This window comes from Triticum aestivum, chromosome 2D, assembly GCF_018294505.1.
Source record: "Triticum aestivum cultivar Chinese Spring chromosome 2D, IWGSC CS RefSeq v2.1, whole genome shotgun sequence".
Taxonomy (NCBI): domain Eukaryota; kingdom Viridiplantae; phylum Streptophyta; class Magnoliopsida; order Poales; family Poaceae; genus Triticum; species Triticum aestivum.
This window is the reverse complement of record NC_057799.1, coordinates 8,145,568-8,163,259: the sequence shown is the minus strand read 5'-3', so window position 1 is coordinate 8,163,259 and position 17,692 is coordinate 8,145,568. Positions and strand designations below refer to the sequence as shown.

General features: G+C 41.7%; 1 long non-coding RNA gene and 1 pseudogene across 1 annotated transcript; one reads left to right on the top strand and one right to left on the bottom strand.

Moving 5' to 3' along the window:
* Nucleotides 1-522: 522 nt before the first annotated feature.
* Nucleotides 523-4,700, bottom strand: LOC123051010 (disease resistance protein RPM1-like; annotated as a pseudogene).
* A 2,237-nt stretch (nt 4,701-6,937) lies between these two features.
* Nucleotides 6,938-13,694, top strand: LOC123051009 (uncharacterized). The gene is made up of 4 exons (XR_006423887.1): nt 6,938-7,238; nt 10,928-11,024; nt 12,574-12,665; nt 12,761-13,694. It is a non-coding gene; the product is annotated as an uncharacterized lncRNA (long non-coding RNA).
* The last annotated feature ends 3,998 nt before the right edge of the window (nt 13,695-17,692 follow it).

The window sequence follows — 17,692 nt, the reverse complement described above, 5'->3', positions numbered from 1 at the left end:
TTTGCGATTACAAGAATATACATCTATCTTGTAATGTTAACAAGATGGAAAAAAGATAAGGCTATCTTGGGTAACTATTTGTCCCCTCCACAGCCTACCCAATAGATAAATAGTGTTAAGCGTCCCTGGTCACCTGCCAATGTCCTATCCTGTAACTTGATACTACTATGTATGTGCAGAAGCTGCTGCAATAATGCTCAAACACATGACTATCGTCACGATTCTGCAATCTTAGCAACAACTGGAACAGGAATTTGACGCCACGGCTCGCTGTTTCATTCAGGGATATCCGCCTCAGATATGGCCAAGATCGTCATTGCAAACTACTAGTAGTTGATTGACACTACTCATTGTATAGCTAGGCTGAAAGCTTTTTCACATGAAAAATGCAAGTATGGACCTCTATTCCTCCTCATTCTCATCAATGCTAGTATCATTTATACTCTATGCATAGGGCATCCATTGCTGAGAGTGAGATCTGTAGATGAATATAACTATATATAAAAATGCCATACACTGGGAAAAGTTGTTACACACAAATGGTTGAGTCATGACTCATGAGACCAGGAATAGACAGTGTATTGATTATAGTTTACAAGCTCACACGAATAGAATACATACAATATTTGAAAGCATTAACGCGTAAAGTCATAGCGCAATTCAATCTTACGACACGAGCTAGCAAGTGCCTTGTTATTCGAAAGCCATAAACAAAATAGATTTGCATCTGAATATCGAGGTACATGAACACAGGTGTCTTGGGCAGATCCACTGCATGATCCTCTCCATGCGGCGACCTGCATAGCCAGCAAGGTGTTAGTAAATCTAGAAAGTGGTGCAAGTAGTTGTGACACAGAGTTGAGAGCGATCGACCTACATACACATTCAGGGATCATTGGTCGTCGTCGCGGAGAGTGTGCTGCCACTGCATACCAACAAGTTCAGGGCTTTCGCGCAGCAACGTCAGGAAGTCACGGGTGATTTCCGGGAAACTTAGAAGCTGGAGGGGCATGAGGAACTCATGGCCAGGCGGGACCTCCACCATGCTTTCTAGGTTGCCTAGTACTAGTGTTTCTAGAGCTGTCATGGCACCTTGATGTATCTCTAGCATCTTCAGGTCGGGCATGTCCCACAAATAAAGGCTCTTCAGCTTGGGAAACCACCCCGTGAGAAACTCCAGCTTCTCTCCATTGTACGCTTTGTCGAGACATAGATCCATCAAATTTGGCAACTGAGAAAGGGATGGCAAAGGATCTTCTCTCAGCAGCGACCAGGATAGATGCAGTGAACACAAGTTCTACTCCATGGCTTGAAAAAGAGGAGACTCCGCCAACAATGCCCCTTCCGGCAATCTTCCGCCCAAACTTAGCTTTTGCAGGCTAGGCGGGAGGGCGTTCAACAACAGAACCTCATTCTCATCACTCGCACTCACATCTAGGTTGGACAAGAATTGCATCTGAACTAGAGACTCGCAGAGGTGTTCACAAAATATTCCCTTCACGACCCATATCCTCAAGCTTCTTAGTTGCCTTAACTCCCTTAGTTGTCTAATGGATCCATCCACTTCCTGCACTTCCAACGCTTGCAAAGTCTGCAGGTTTGTTAGGTTCCCAAGCCCAATAGGGAAGCATACACCTCTTGCATGTCGAATACTTTGTATTCGTCCTGATATAATGTTTTTCTCAGCAAATAGGTGCCTAAGCTTATTTAGCTTGCCAATCCCTGCAGGCAGCTCATGTATGTCAGATCCACAAAGGTCCAGTGTCAACAAATTCGAAAGCTTCTCAATAGATTTAGGGAGAAGCTTCACTTTTGAGCCCCGCAAACCCAAATGGCGGAGATTAAAAAGATATCCAATAGCATCCGGAATCTTCTCGACTGACAGACCACTTAATTCTAGCACAGTCATATATCTTGACTTCTCAGATAGTAGAGGCAATAGAGGGAATGAGGACATGCTTTTCTCCAGTGTAATGAAAGTTCGAAGTACGTGTATACTTGAAAATGGTTGCTGAATATCCTTCTTTAGTTTGTGCACTACCAACCGACGACCATCTCTCTGAAGAGAACCCCCACATTTATCCTCCTCATATATAACACCAAAACGATCCTTCTGGCACAAATCAAGTGCTAGTTCACGTATGATATCGTGCATTCTGAATCTTTTCATCCTACCAAATGAGTTCCTTCCAACAAGTTGAAGCATGTTTCTATTGACCAACTCCTTAACATAGCTTTCTGCCACTTCTTCTAATGTGCTGGCACCCATCTCCACGATGAACCCCTCCGCCATCCATAGTCGTAAAAGCTTTTTTCTATGGAAAAGATAGTCTTCTGGAAATAAGCTGCAGTACAGGAAACAACTTTTCAAGTGTGTTGGAAGGTAGATATAGCTCAGATGCAACACATTCCTTATGTGGTCGAGCCTTCAGTTATTAAGTATCTCCCAACTCAATTGGTCATTTATTCTTTTCCATTCTTCAACGGTTTTCTCACGCACATGCAAGAGGCTGCCAATTGACACAATAGCAAGAGGCAATCCTTTACACTTGCTAAGTATTTCCTCGGACAAAAGCCTCAACTCCTCCGGACAGTGATGGTTTGTTTCTTTTGGAAAAGATTTCTTACAAAAAAGATCCCAAGCCTTGTCTTCTGGTAAAGGTTCAAGTGTTAATATGTGTCCTTGAGAAGCAAGTGCAGCAACATCACCCTGCCGTGTTGTGATTATCAATCTGCTTCCCTTACCATTACAAACAAGTGACCTAGACAGGTCTTCAAATGCATCTGGGGTCCAAACATCATCTAATATGATCAAATACTTCATTTCCCCTAGATATCTCTTCAATGTCTCTTGAAGGCTTGTGATGTCCATAGCTGCAATGTTTGATGGACCACTGGTTGTATCTTTGAATAGTTCCTTGATTATATTTCTCAAGACATCTTCTCTAGAATAAGTTTGAGAGATGGAGACCCATGCATGGCACTGAAATTTCTCTCTCTCTTTCCTATAGACATTTGAAGCTAAAGCTGTTTTGCCAAGCCCACCCATTCCTGTCAGTGTAATCAGGGAACATTCCACATCATCACTTCCCAACCACTGCTCAAGCTTTCCTCTGTTTTCATCCACCCCAACTAGATCTTCGTCATCAAGGGAACGTGAAATGTTTGCTAGATCTTGAGACTTCTTGATCATGTAATTCAAGCTACTAGTATCTTCATTGTTTATCATGGGAACCCATTGTTTTTTCATCTCTGACAGGTGTGCGAGGTCTTTCTCTATTTCCTTCACTTTGGAAGATATCTGATTCAATGAAAGCAGAGATCTTGGTTTTCTAAGCCCTTTCTTCAGGTAAAAGCAACACCCAGTATCATGTTCCCGACCAACTTGATACATGTACTCATCAACCATATCCTCCATCCCATGTGCTACCTTCCGCACCTCATCCAACCAGCCCTCATACACTTGATTGTGGCGGTTTCGAATGTCCATTTGAAATAGAACATCATGAATTATGCGAAGCTCCCTAACAACGCGACCCATGCTGCCTTGTAGCTCTATTAGTCGGGTCGCGTACCTGGAAAACTGTGTACCGGCCTGATGTGCTGCTCCATTTGCCAAGGCTACTCCGATCTTTTCAATTACTAGAAGAAGCACAATCTCAGCCATTACTTTCTCGAGAGTTGCTAATGCCTCACTATTGGTTTGTGGTCAAGTTGGATATTATCCTGATTATCTCCAGGATGACCATCTGTAGAAATGAATCAAGTGATGCGTTAATTGAACTATTCATACATTTTGCTTTTAGCAAGCACTTGCCATAGAAGTACCTAACACAACAACTGAAAGGTGAAATAAGCCCGTTTTTTCCTTTTACTAATTAAGCATGCTAGCTACATGGCAATATAATTCCTTTACCGTTGTTCTCTTGGTGCTAAAAGAATACTAATGCCTCACTATTACAGCTTCTGGGGGTGAAGGATGTTAAAATATATTGTCCGCTCCCTCTATCAGTTCGGACTTTCGGATGAGTTGGTTGAAGCATGAATTAAATATGATATCAGAGCCAAGAGGTCTTGAGTTCAAGACCCTGGCAACGTAGTATTAAAATAAAAAGATCCTACGGCCTACATCGATCCCATGTCTAAGGCCTAAATAAGCCCGCCTCCCTCCATTAGTTTGGACTTTTGTATGAGTTGACTGGAGCATGAATTTAATAAAGGAGACAGTTCGAACGCAAGCTAAGTAACATAGAAAATAAATCCAGGAATAAATTTGATCTGACATGGCTGTCCAATTCGATCAGGGGATTGGTCTATACTCGTTCTAACTTCTAATTAAGTAAGTGGCAGGGTTGGTTACCGGAGGAATCAGGACACGAGATTCGGATTCCTATTCGGAGGCACCATGAAAATGGAGCGGACTGTGATTAAGCCTACTGGTTTGGTCATCAGAGGCTCACCTGAGATCGAGACTAACAGAGGTAGGAGGTCGATGATGCCGGCAGCGCAGGCGCGGGCCGGAGATTCGTCGGAGAAGATGTGACGATCTTCTTTAGGAGTTTACACTTGCAAACATACACACGCGTCCATGGTGGCTAAGTTGTGCGCCGCTAGCTTGCTAGCTGGTCGCCCTCAACCTATGTATCATATTGCTGTGACCTTCATTTTCTTCTAGAAGCCAGTAACCCAATGACTGAGTCTAGTTTGGCATCTTCGGAGAACACTACGTACCATCTGCTACCAGCAAGTTGTGTGGTGCTAAAGACAAGGAAGACTTGGTGGGTATGTGAGTCAAGCACGGCAATGGGAAGCATCTTTGGGTACAAACAAATCCACGTCCTATTCTGATGCTGCTGTGCTCCCTGCGCCTCACAAAAAAGTGTCACTTCTTACGCATATTAAGGTAAAACATTAAATACTTTGGCCATCGATATCGTTTTTACTATCTAAAATAGTATAGATCATAAACTTCAAATAAAAGAAAAATCATGCGCATAGAGTTGTCTCGAGAAGTACTATTCTTGAAATATCATTTGTTTTATTGGCCGTTATACATATGTTGCAGCATAAGTCAGTGGCTGAAGACTCAAATTACATCTTAAAGAAATCTTCATTTCCACCCTTGAATTAGATGGTCCAAAATGTAAGGCCATCTAGAACTTTACAGGTCAAAATATTCTGCACAGATTCGTGAACATTTGTTTTTGAAAACCAGAACCATTTTATGAAATTCCTGAACATTTTTTGAAACGCGAACATTTTTATGAAATTTTGAACAAATTTTGGAAATGAGAACATATTTTGAAATTTCTATACATTTTCTGAAACATGAACATTTTATGAATGACATTCTCAACAGATTTTGAAAAAGAGAACATTTTTTAAATTCCGGAACAATTTTGAAAACATACACATAAAAAAAATTAAAACGAGATTTTTTTCAAATTACTGAATATTTTTTTAAAGATGCACATTTTTTGAAATTGCGAACAAAATCTCAAAAAAAGAACATGTTTTTAAATTCCTGAAATACTTTTTGAAAGACGAACATTTTTTGAAATGGTGAACAAAATTTGAAAACAGAAACATTTTTTGAAATTGGGAGCAAATTTTGAAAATGATAACATGTTATAAAATTCCGAATAAATATTTAAAATTCTCAAACAAAAGAAACATGAAAAAGAAAAAACGAAAGAGGAAAGGAAAGAAAAGAAAACAGAAAAATAAAATAGAAAATTAAAACGAAAAAGGAAAAGAAATAGAAAAAGAAAGTAGCAAAAGGGTGAAATAGAGGGAATAGATAAACTGGTTCAGGAACCTTCTAGAAGGTTTCCAAAACCAGAAAAAACCGGCTAGGAACCACCGAGAAGATTCCCAAAACCGGATTCGCTCCAGCGTTTGAACGGGCCGGCCCATCTGAACGCTCGTTGATCTGCCACTGAGCTAGCCACCCCATCCACCAAGTTCGTTTTGTGGAAATAACTAGGGACGCGTCTTACTTAAAACTATACGGATGGTTTTATTCTCGATTTTCCCTTTTTTCGATTTATTTGGTTTATTTTCTTCTTCTATTTTCATTTTCTTTCTCCAGGTTTTTTATTTGTTTCTTCAGTTTTCTTTTTCTTTAAGTTTATTATGTTTCTTTTTTGGTATTCATTTATTCTTTGTTTATTTTTGTTTTTCATTCTACATTCTTATATACGTGATCAACATTTTTTCAAATACCTGTTCAACATTTTTGAAACAATTATTCAACATTTTTATATACATGATCAACATTTTTTGAAATACTATTTCAACATTTTCAAAATAATTGTTCAACATTTCATATACCTATTCAACATTTTCGAAGACTTGTTCAACATTTTTTATAGACTCACTCGACATTTTTTTATTAAGTATTCAACAGTTTTCGATAATTGTTGAGCATTCTTAATACTTACTCAACATTTTTAAATACTTGTTTAACATTTTAAAATTCTCTCTCAACATTTTTTCTTACTTATTCAACATTTTTAATACTTTTCCAACATTTTCAAATACTTGTTCAACATTTTCAAGTTCTTGTTTAACATTTTTTAATACTTGTTCAACATTTTTTAAACACTTGTTCGACTTTTTTTAAAAAAAAATTAAGTTTTTTGTTGTAATATATATGTAGAATATTTTAAAATATAAAGAAAAGTAAAAAATGAAGCAAAAAATGAAAACAGAAAAAAAAACTCCCTCGCACTGGGCTGGCCCATCTCCCCGCCAAAGCTTCACCGAGCGACAACCTTCTCTTGCGTAACGCGAGATATAGAAGCGCCCGAGAAACCCACACGGACACGTACCCGGTTGGCCCAAAAGCCTTTCAACACGCCATCCCAGAATGGTGTTTGTACACCGCAATGGCCCACTATGCGGTTGCTACTGGCTATAGATAAGCTCACAACGCGCACTGTCTCCAGCAATCGCCTCTCCTTTCTCGCCGCCCGCCGTCGTTCTCCACCTCTAGAGCTCCGGCAAACTCTGGCCCACGCACAGATCTTGGCCTCTCGGGCGATGCACGCCGGCCGCGGATAGATCTCGGCCAGACGATTGCCAAGGCTCTAATAACTGCAGCAGCCGGACCGCGTTTCTCCGGCGCGGCCTTGCGTTGTCCCCCTCGCTGCCCGCCGGCCAGAGCTCCACGGCGTCCAGCGAGGGTGGCTTTTGCTCGCGGCCGCACCGGTCGTCCCCGGCTGTTTGCCTACAAGGTGCGTCCTTCTCTTGTGCTGCTTCCATAGCTTGGGTAAAATCATGTGGGGAAAAAGGCATCTTGCAAACAAACGGCGTCGATCGACGCCTATTGTTCTAAAATTAGTTCGCTGATAATCGATTCAGTTCTAAAATTAGTTCGCTGGTATTTTGTCTGTTTCAAAATAATTTCTTTTATTCGTGTAATAACTTATATTACTCCAGCATCAACCGGGACAATTCTTCGTACATAACTCAATGACTTCTTGGAGGCCAGAGCCCAACCTAACTACGGTTCCACTACCAGTTCTAGCAAATTTAGCTAGGAAATTTGCACAATTCTGACCACGATTGATATGAGTAATACGAGCCATACGAAGAACTGAAATCACAACAAGTATTTTGAAACGAAGGGAGATATCATTAAAAACTACATTCAAATACGAATACAATAATATATTCTTTGATGACAAGCATTAACATTTTACTAATTAAATATATGATCAAATATTGACTCAAATGCGGAGGTATGGACACTTTAAACCCAAACAGAGACAGAGGTAGCAGTATTTATATTTGAGGAGCGCTTCGGTACACACACACACACACACACACACACACACACCCCCCCCCCCCCCACAAAACGTATAAAGGGTAGTACGGACATTTCACAAATTGTATTCATTAGAATGTATACGGCGTAGGTTTGTACAATTCCTGGCCACACTCGTCCCTCATGGGCTCTGCCCGTTTAGTTTCATTTTTAGTCTTAAACTCCAAAAAACTGGGCGTCCGACATGGGATTCGATCCCAAGTCCTCAGAAAACATTGCGTAAGTGCACAACCATCTGAGATAGCTAACCTTGCGTGCCAATTGACCTTCTTTTCCTCTTTTTGAATGAGATAAATAACGCTAAGAAAAAAAACTCTTTGCTTTTCTTTCGTTTTTATTTTCCCTTTTTTTCGTAAAATAGAAATTAAAAATTGTACATAAACTTTTAAAAAAAATCAGAAAAATACGAACACAATTTGAATTTTGAAAATTTGGAATTTGAGAAATAAAAACAATAAACAAAAAAACAAAAAGTCAAAGAAGATGAAAAAGGAAAAAAGAAACAGAAAAAATAAAATAGGAAAGGAAATAAAAAGAAAAAATAAAACAGGATAGGAAATATAAGATCATGGAAAAAATAGGGTCATTTGATGGATGCCAAAAATACAAGCTCTCAAACGAACCCTTCTCACCAACCCGAACACCCTCTGTTGAATGTGATCTATTTCTGGCATGCATGAAATGTCCTCAACTTTTTTTAGTAGCAGGCATGTCCATGGTAGGCATCCATGCGAGGTTTGAATGAATTTTCAACACAATATGCAAGTTGTGTCACGTCCGGCCATTTATCGGCCAGTTTTCATCGAGAAAACTCCAAAAACTGTAACAATTGTTGAAAACTCAAACAAATTGGCAAGGTGCCTTGATTTGATCATAGGAGTTGGTGGAAAAAAATTTGAGACTATTTTAATTATGTCAAGAAACAACATGCCCTCAGGTGGAGCCTTCTGGCCATCTCGAACACCCTCCATTGAACATGGTCTAGTTTTAGACATTCTTGAAATAGCCCCAACTTTTTCAAGCAGGTGGGCATGACCATGGTAGTTATCCTTACCAGGTTTGAAATTTTTCTGACACCGTATGCAAGTTCTGACACGCCTGTTCATTTATCGGTCTTTTTTTTTACCAAGAAACCTCTCAAAATTAAAAAATTGTCGAAAACCAAAACAACTTGGCATGTTCCCTTGAACCGCTCATACAGGGTCATGAATAATTTGGGGTCATTTCAAGGATGTCGAAAAACAACATACTCTCACACGAAGCCTTCTCGCCTACCTGAACACCCTCCGTCATGGTATATGTTTGGACATCCTTCAAATCACCCCAACTTTTGCAAACAGGTCGGCATGTTCATGGTAGACATCCATGTTAGGTTTGAATGATTTCCGACATATTATGCAAGTTGCTACACGTTCGGCCATTTATCGGTCTTTTTTGGCCGAGAAAACTCCATAAAATGCAGAAAGATTTGAAAACCAAAACAGCTTGTCATTGTTCCTTGAATTGGAACGTACGAGGCCCAGAGAACCGGCCCGGTCGGGCGGCCTCCTATGAATAAAGTATTTAATTTGTGAACATGTTTTCAAATTCGTGAACTTGTTTTCAAATCGATGAACTTTTTCAATTTTGCGAACTTTTTTTTGTCAAATTCGTGAACTTTTTTTCAAATTGATGAACATTTTTCAATTCCGCGAATGTTTTTCCTCCTTGGAGATTGGGGTGTTCGTGTGTTCCAGGGCGGTCCATCAAAATCGAGGTCCCTGTGTCAAAATCTAAGATGGCCCTATCTTGTTACAGGAAACATCCTACTAGATCAATTTGTCGTCTATGGCAGGCAGGTTGCATGCATAAAAAGTATTTTAGGTGTTCTTTTTAGTTGCATTCATATATATAGCGTTTTGGCATTTTAGAAAATATCTCCACAAGCAGAAAGCCTACAGTTGATAATCGACTCTTGAGAAGTGTGAATAAAACACATAATTTTTTCTTGGGTGGTCCAGATTGATGTGCCGATGGACTGGTTTTGCACACCGGCGTAGTATGTTCTTATAAAGCTTGTGCTATTTTTTATCACCAAAGGGCAGCGTAGTGGACTGGTAATTTGTGAAGTTTGGGAGACGTGGTCAGGAGCTCGATTCCTCGTGCGACCCGACTTAGCTCTTTTTTCAAGATTTTTACGTCTTGCTTTAAATAGCAAGTGACCTAGCGCCTGGTGGGCTGGCCCAGATGTGCATCCTAGCGACGTGCTTGTTCGTACGCTCGCCCGCGTATCGGAGGTTTGGTTGTGGAGAACGTACTTTCAAAAATACCATCATGCCCTTTATTACGAAGGGTTATAGGATAATCATAGCCGTTGATGTGTTTAGGGGGTGTACCGTCCCATCGCATCACATCACATGGGTTACTTTATAATATCATGGCACGTCTCCCCGTCAGCACGAGGTTATCTCTTAACAAAGCTACAATATTATATTTTAACTCCAACTATCTAGCTGTTTAGCTTTTGTGTTCTACCTAACTGTTGGTCGTCATAGTCCAGCTCATCGTGGGAACGGTGTCGCGTTGTTATTATTGGTGTAGACGTTGTAGTCATCCTTACGAAGCTAAGAAATATTTTTGGCAAAAAAGAGAGAGAGAAGAAGCAAGACTTCCTTGCGTATATAGAAGAGTTCCACTCATATCTTTCCCTTCCTTGCGTATATAGAAGAGTTCCACTCATGTCAACCTGAGTGCTGGATCGATTGCTAACAGGTATGTGCAAGCTCCTATGTACTCTGCTCTTGCTCACACTGGTCATTTTGCTCTGTTCTCTGCTCCTCTTTCAAACATGTCTTGACATCTACAACTCCCTCCATCTCATAATATAAGAACGCTATAGATTGAAAAATGTTGTTATATTATGGGCCGGAGGGAGTACATGTCTAGCTACCTTTATGTTCTGTTCTTGTGAACTAGTAACTCATTTTAATTTCATTCTCGGCGTATATTTAGTCTTGAATTTCCTTCGCTTTGATTTCAAATATGAACTATGTTCAGCTCTAATTTTGGTCCACATCGATCTAACACTATATTTTGCATCTTTGTTGCTTGATGCAGGGTTTGATTGTTTCCGTGACCATTAGCTGGACCTCCGCATAGCAGTAACAGTTTGTGGTGGACATGTGGACCGCCTGCGTACACGGCCAGGTCTCAAGTAGGTATTCACTCCCTTTTTTTCCACTGTCGAAGATCCAGTAACTACTGATTTAAGTTTACTTCCTCAAAAATAACCTTGTGTCATACCTGCTGTTGCGTCTTGATACATGGATCAGATCTATCAGATTTCGTGCAAACTCAACTGGACATTTGATAGAGGTCAACAAGAAAAGAAGCAGTTAAATCGACCATAAATCTCTATTGCCTGTTCTACCTATAAAATATAGACACATAGTTTGCTTCTGGTAACCATTTGTGTTCCTTTCGCAAAAAAAAAAAAACACACATTTGTGTTCAGTTTTCCATGGGAGAAAGCAATAACATGGACAATGTAAGTGCGGCACCAAAGCTTATGTTATTCCAGTTATTAGAAGAAATTATGAATGGTTTCTCTTTGGCATGAGCTCATATGGAAATGTATACAAGGTACGGCGAAAGACCCATGCATGGTTTCTGGTTACAGTTTCTTATAATTAGACAAGGTAGATGACACACTTGTGAATTAACTCGCACACCAAACATCGTATCGTGAATAAGTCATTATTCACTATACTACAATTTTATCTAGTATTCAGACTCTGGCACAGCCACATGCTTATTAATTCAGGCACACGCCAAAGAATCCAAGACAGAAGATACATCGTGTTCAGACATCAATAACCACACACATGCTCTAGGCAATTTCAAACATCACCGTGTACACCATTATTAGGCAGATGCCTTGCATGCGAAAAGAGGCGAGAAGAGAAGCCTAATTCTAGTCATCTCATGAACATGATCTAGTAGATCAAGAAACCATTGGGAGTCTCATATTACAAGGGTGTTCTTTGGGTAGAGGTGACCACACATGTTAGTGGTTTCATGTAGCTCTTATTTCTCTATTGATCTTCTTCATGACATTCTTGCATGCTTTATCGTACACTGATGAACTATATTCTGACAAACAACAATATATAGCAGTAGGATATGGGTCCCCACGTAAATAAACATGAGTATGCACAAATTTTCTTCCTAAATGTGTTGCATATATTGCTTCAAAGAGAACTTCAAACCATATATGGATTGATACGTTGAATAGGGAGAGCATACAAATGGAGAGGTGATTGTTGTGAAGGTGCTACATTGCATTCCAGGACTTAATGATGAGCAATTCTATTAGAGTTGTGTCGAATATTGCGTACAAGATAGGTTAAAATTGGACTTATAGTAGTATTGTGTTTAGATAGGATATGGAGTCGTGTCCTAATAGAAAACTTGTATCCTAGGCCTCTCATATGTAGTGAGGGTAGACACACGACGTAAGCTATGCCAACATAATAACACAGGAGCGCAGGGGAAGCCGGCGGCATGTGCCAGCGTCCAGGGCGACCTGGTGCGGTATTGTAGCGGTGTAATGGGGAGGAGCGCCCATAGTCAGGCCCCGGGGATGTAGCCATATCGGTGAACCTCGTTAACACATCTCGGTGTCGTGCTCGTGTGATTGCTTGGTCCTCGGATGATCGACGGTATGCCTCGGATTTATTCTAACAAGTGGTATCATGACCTAGGTGATTCAGGCCTAGATCGATGAGGCGTGGTGGCCATAGGTCGCGTGCGGCCGGCGGCAAGAGGAAGCCTGGAGCACCAGACCAAGGACGAGGTGGGGATTATGGGCAGCAGTGGCCAGATGATGTCGTCTTCTCCAATGTTCTTTTGATTCTCTCTCTCATCCATCGCTCCCGTGTTTCTCTGCAGTGAACATGGCCAACGACTGGACGACGTGGTTACCAAGGCCGGGCCAATGGCCAGGAAATTAGGAATAGGAAGAGAGAATCTTCTTTCAGCGTGGTGGTGGTCAGCAGTATTGATAGGACCATGTAATACGTAGTTTTGATTATTAGATGTACGTATTTCACTATGCCATCAGTTCTGTCGGACCTGTAGTTACCTTACAAAATTTCATATCGAAAATCCAAAGTCTGCATTTTACCTCTTGTGAAATTGATTCTGTTGTTAGTGTTTCTTCACAAGGTAGGTCTATGGGACTTGCATCTCATGACTATATATATTGGGAATTGGTTATCTTCTCAGTACTTCACGATTAGGATGTTGCATTCCCATACTTCTCATAGTTGGTGCTCATTGTGTGGTAACTATTTTATTCAACTATCCGGATGTGTTTCTTGCCCCTATTCTGGATCTCTCTAATTCTTGGGTGTACGTGGTCGTGCATATGTTTTTGATATTATCAGTTAAAATTTTCGTTGGAGGACATGACATGCTTAGAAATTTAGTTTAGTTAGATTTTCAACGTTTTAGTTATTTTCTAGAATTTTTTATTACTGTTCATATCCTCATATCTCGTTTTTTTTATGCTGCAAAAGTTGGAAGTTATAGGTATTTGTGGTGCAGCCAACCAAAGCCATGGGTGTTGCCAGCAGCCCTTCCTCTTCTAAAGAACGCATTGGTGACGGACGGCCACATGGAGCCAGATCGAGTCTGCCATGGGAGGGGCATGGGAGGCTGTGAGCACACTCAGAAGCAAATAACCAAATTCAAGATCTGCCGACATAGACGATTTCAGAGATAATTTCATTGATGCACTATATATGTATAACGTTACATGTTTATTTTATGTTTGTGCTGCTGCTTATTATCGGTCTTGACGGTACTGCTTAGCTATATTTACCAAGTGTTCATTGTTTTGTTGTCATACCAAAGCCAAGTTATACCTTGCTTTTACTAACTATATATGATATTCTCTTGATTACTCACTAATAAACACTCATGTTTGTGAAAAAATGAATATGTTTCACGCATTCATATATCTATTGTACAAATAGATGGGCGTAGCAAAGGCGCACCATCAATGATCTAGTAATCCATATAGACTCGCCCCGAATCTCACCCTTGGCAGCATCATCCCCAACTCTCGTTCACCTCCGCCGCCTCTTGCTCGTCCGTCACCGGATCCGCGACGTTTTCACATGCACTTCCCCGGCAGCACTCACCCCGCAGGGCGCCGAGCCATCTCTCGCGCTCCACGAGATACTAGCCCTTCCTCTTCTAAAGAATGCATTGGTGAACGCCGGCTCCGCCACGGCGACCATACCTGTGCTCAGACTGAGGGTGGAGCAAATAAGCGTCGCGTGTCTGAATCTTCCAAGCTAGCATAGATCAGCGGACCATGATTTACAAGGCGACTATACCTATGCTCAGACGGAGGGTGGAGCAAACAAATGGCTTGCAAGCATGGAACAGGGATGGTTCCTTTTCCTTTTTCACGTCTCTTCTGCTTTTTAATGTAAGTTCATATCGGCACCATCGGGGAGGACGTCGCTCGAGCCCCCATGGCCACAGAGCAGTCAACGAGCTGCCGCTGTTCGGCATGCGTGTGCGAGGTTGGTTTGTTTTTCTAATTAGTTTCACTTCCAATTAGCATGTGCAGAACGCGGAAGGGATCTCTGACGCATGGCCCGCCAGTCGGCACACAATCTCTCCATCCTCTAGACGGATGCTGCTGTACTAGAGCTGGGCCCGACGGACCTGGTAAGGCCAGGGCGACAGGTTTGGATACCAGGTGTTCAGGGCCTCCATGTGGTCTCTACCTTTGCCAGTGAGCCCTCTCCTCCGAGTAGTACGTACCTCAATCTCTTATTTGGGATGGTCCATAGCTAAATCGAGGATGGCCGTGAGGCGGTGGGGGTATGCATCTTGGTCAAGGGCTATTTCAGTAGAAGCTTCCGTAAATTAATAAGTTCAGTGGCAAACTTTCTTGAATCTTAATTAGCATATATAGTAGCGGAGTTTAATTCAATGGTTAGCTTGTTGCCACCACATAAGGATTCTAAATTAGTATCTATAAGTTGCACAATAATGTCATAATTTTAGTTTCCAACGTTAGTACAGCACAGGTTTAGCCTTAAGGTCAATTTATCACATGCTACCAAGTGCTATATCCAAAAAAACTGGTATGCATTGTAAGTATCAAAGATGTGTATATCATGTCTCAAAATAAAGCATTCATCATCTTTCATTATTTCCCATGGTGACATAACCTGGCACACCCTTACAAGTTACAACTTTATCAGTAACACAAATTATGTTTCTCTCAGGATGCACGGGAAATACTATTTACATTCTGTATATATTCACAACTATATAATAATCAAATAGAATGTATCATGTCTATTTTAAACTTCATCAAAAGGGTGCAAATAATCTCCGCCGCAACGGGCGAGGTATCATCTAGTATTTTCCATTAAAGAGACCCGTACTCTCCGTAGGATTTAAAGTTTACTAATGACTATAAATGCGGGAAAGGTAGAGTTCTCTAATTTTAGTTAATCTAGAGCATGCTATCAATAGCTCGTGTACCATCCCCGTAGAAAAGTTGCTCAATGTACTAGTAGTGCTGTTGCTAGTCAGTAGCATGATAGACCAGCACTAACGTACTTGTAGTAGCTATCAATGGCGAAAACGGGAAGACTTAACAATGACACGATCCTACCAAACGTATGAATCTTAGTAGAATATATCTTCCAATTTTTCTGAATGCTAGTTTATTTTCAGTTTAAGAGACCTGAATGATCCCCGCAAACACGGGAATGCTAAACTTCCGTAAATTTAGTTTATCTAACGTATGATATCAGTCGCTCAATATACGACCCCCACAAAAGTAGCCCAATGCACGAGGAATACTATTGCTAGTTGGTAGCATGACAGGCCAGCACTGCTCGAATGTGTAGTACTATTTAGGCTGGTCATAACGGGGAGCAACTTATAGAGAAGTAACATGTTACTAGTGTAATGTTATTATTAGCTTCATAGTGGGTACTGCTATAGATGTGATAACATAGAGAGCTTCATTTATTACTTTGTAAAGTCATTTTACATTGCAAACCTCTATGTGATGATCACATATCATGCTATTACATTTACATCTCTTCTCATTAATTATTTGTCACGTCATACATTTTACCTATGTGGCATGCATGTTACTATTTGTATTACTCCCACTATGAACAACCTTAATGGCGAAACCCCAAACGACTTAAGAGCAAGTACAATAGGATGATGTAAGCAGGCTATAAGAATTTAAATATTATATTTGTGCATAGTTGGAAGGAGAAAAGAGGAGAGAGAAGAAAAGCAGGTTGTAAACTAGTAGCCAGCTGCAGCACACGCTCCAAGAAGCATTGTGAGAGAAGAAGGTGGGCCATGTAGTGATAAAGTAGTAAAATCTTATATCCAACTATTCTATGAGTTGGCTCTTAGGTTGACTATAGATGACACGGCTATTACATATACATATACTCCCTCCGTCCCAAAATTCTTGTCTTAGATTTATCTACATACGGATGGGACGGAAGTAATAGTAATAGTTGACTCTATTATTAACAATGCTCTAGTGTCCACGTGATCCTACTAAATGTACGGCTTTGAGAAGAGTATGTTTTTCCTTTTTTCTTGATCATAGTACTATATTTTCCATCAAGACACCCATACGATCCGCAGGATACAGATCCGAGGTTATTTAATGATGATAAATATGGGAAAGCTAAACTTCTCTGATTTTAGTTAATCGAAACATATAATTTTGGTAGCTCAATGTACTATACCTGAAAAAAAAAAGGTACTCTAGCTCAATGTATGAGGAGTACTGTTGCAAGTCGGTAGCATGACATGCCAGCATTGCTCGTACATGTACTAGGTATTAATGGGGAAGGCGGGTACAATTCGTGAGTCAGGTAAACATACGTGTACCGTTGCTAGTCAGTGGTCTGTGGTCGGCAGCAGGGCCTTTCTTCCGGCAAGGACGTGCCTCTCACTTGGGTTTGGCAGAGGCCCCAAACTACAATGTGTGCTAGGGCATGAGTCGTGAGTGTTAGGGGCGCAGTGAGCAGAGTGTATTGACACACACACGTACAAGTTGTACTAGGCCCTTTGAAGCTCAATGCTTTTGCTTTGAATTGGTTTAAGTTTTTACAAGTGATGGTACGTACATGCCATTTTGTAGTGCATACAACCGACTAGCTAGAGAGCTTCCCAAACGTGCACAACTACTCCCAGCTCTACCTAGTATATGAACCTGTGACGAAAATTCCCAACCGCACTGCTCTGAATTCTGTCCTGTCCCATTATACCCCAATTGCGAGGCAGAGGCCGGGGAAGTGAAATTCTCCCCAATTTTTAAGGAGATCCAACCCTAACCGCGCCACCAGCCGCCCCTCCCCAGTCCTCCCCCGCTTTGCCGCCGCCGGAGGGGCCACCGGCGAAGCCCGCGCGGTCCCCAGGGAAGGTGGCGGCGGGGCGTCCTCGTCGTTCCGCCATTGCCTCGCGCATCTCGCGGCGGCCGGTGGCGCGCAGCGGGTTTCCGCCGGTGGCTGGCGCCTGCTGCCCGTGGGGCGGCGTCCCTCACGGCGGCAGGGCTGCCCCTGAACGGCGCTTGGTGGTAGCCACTTGGCGGCGCATGGGTGGACCGGATCTGGGCTTCGGGTCTGCGTCCCCGTCGTGGCAGCGCTTGCCGTTGTCCTCGGCCATGGGGCGTGGTCCCGGACGCGCCTAGCGCCGGTGGTGCTGGCCGGGATGCACGCTGGCAGCGCCCTACTTCATCTCGCGTTGTCTCACTGGCCAATGGTGGTGGTCATCTTCTTCGTCAGAGATGGCCGGCCAGAGGCTTGGTGA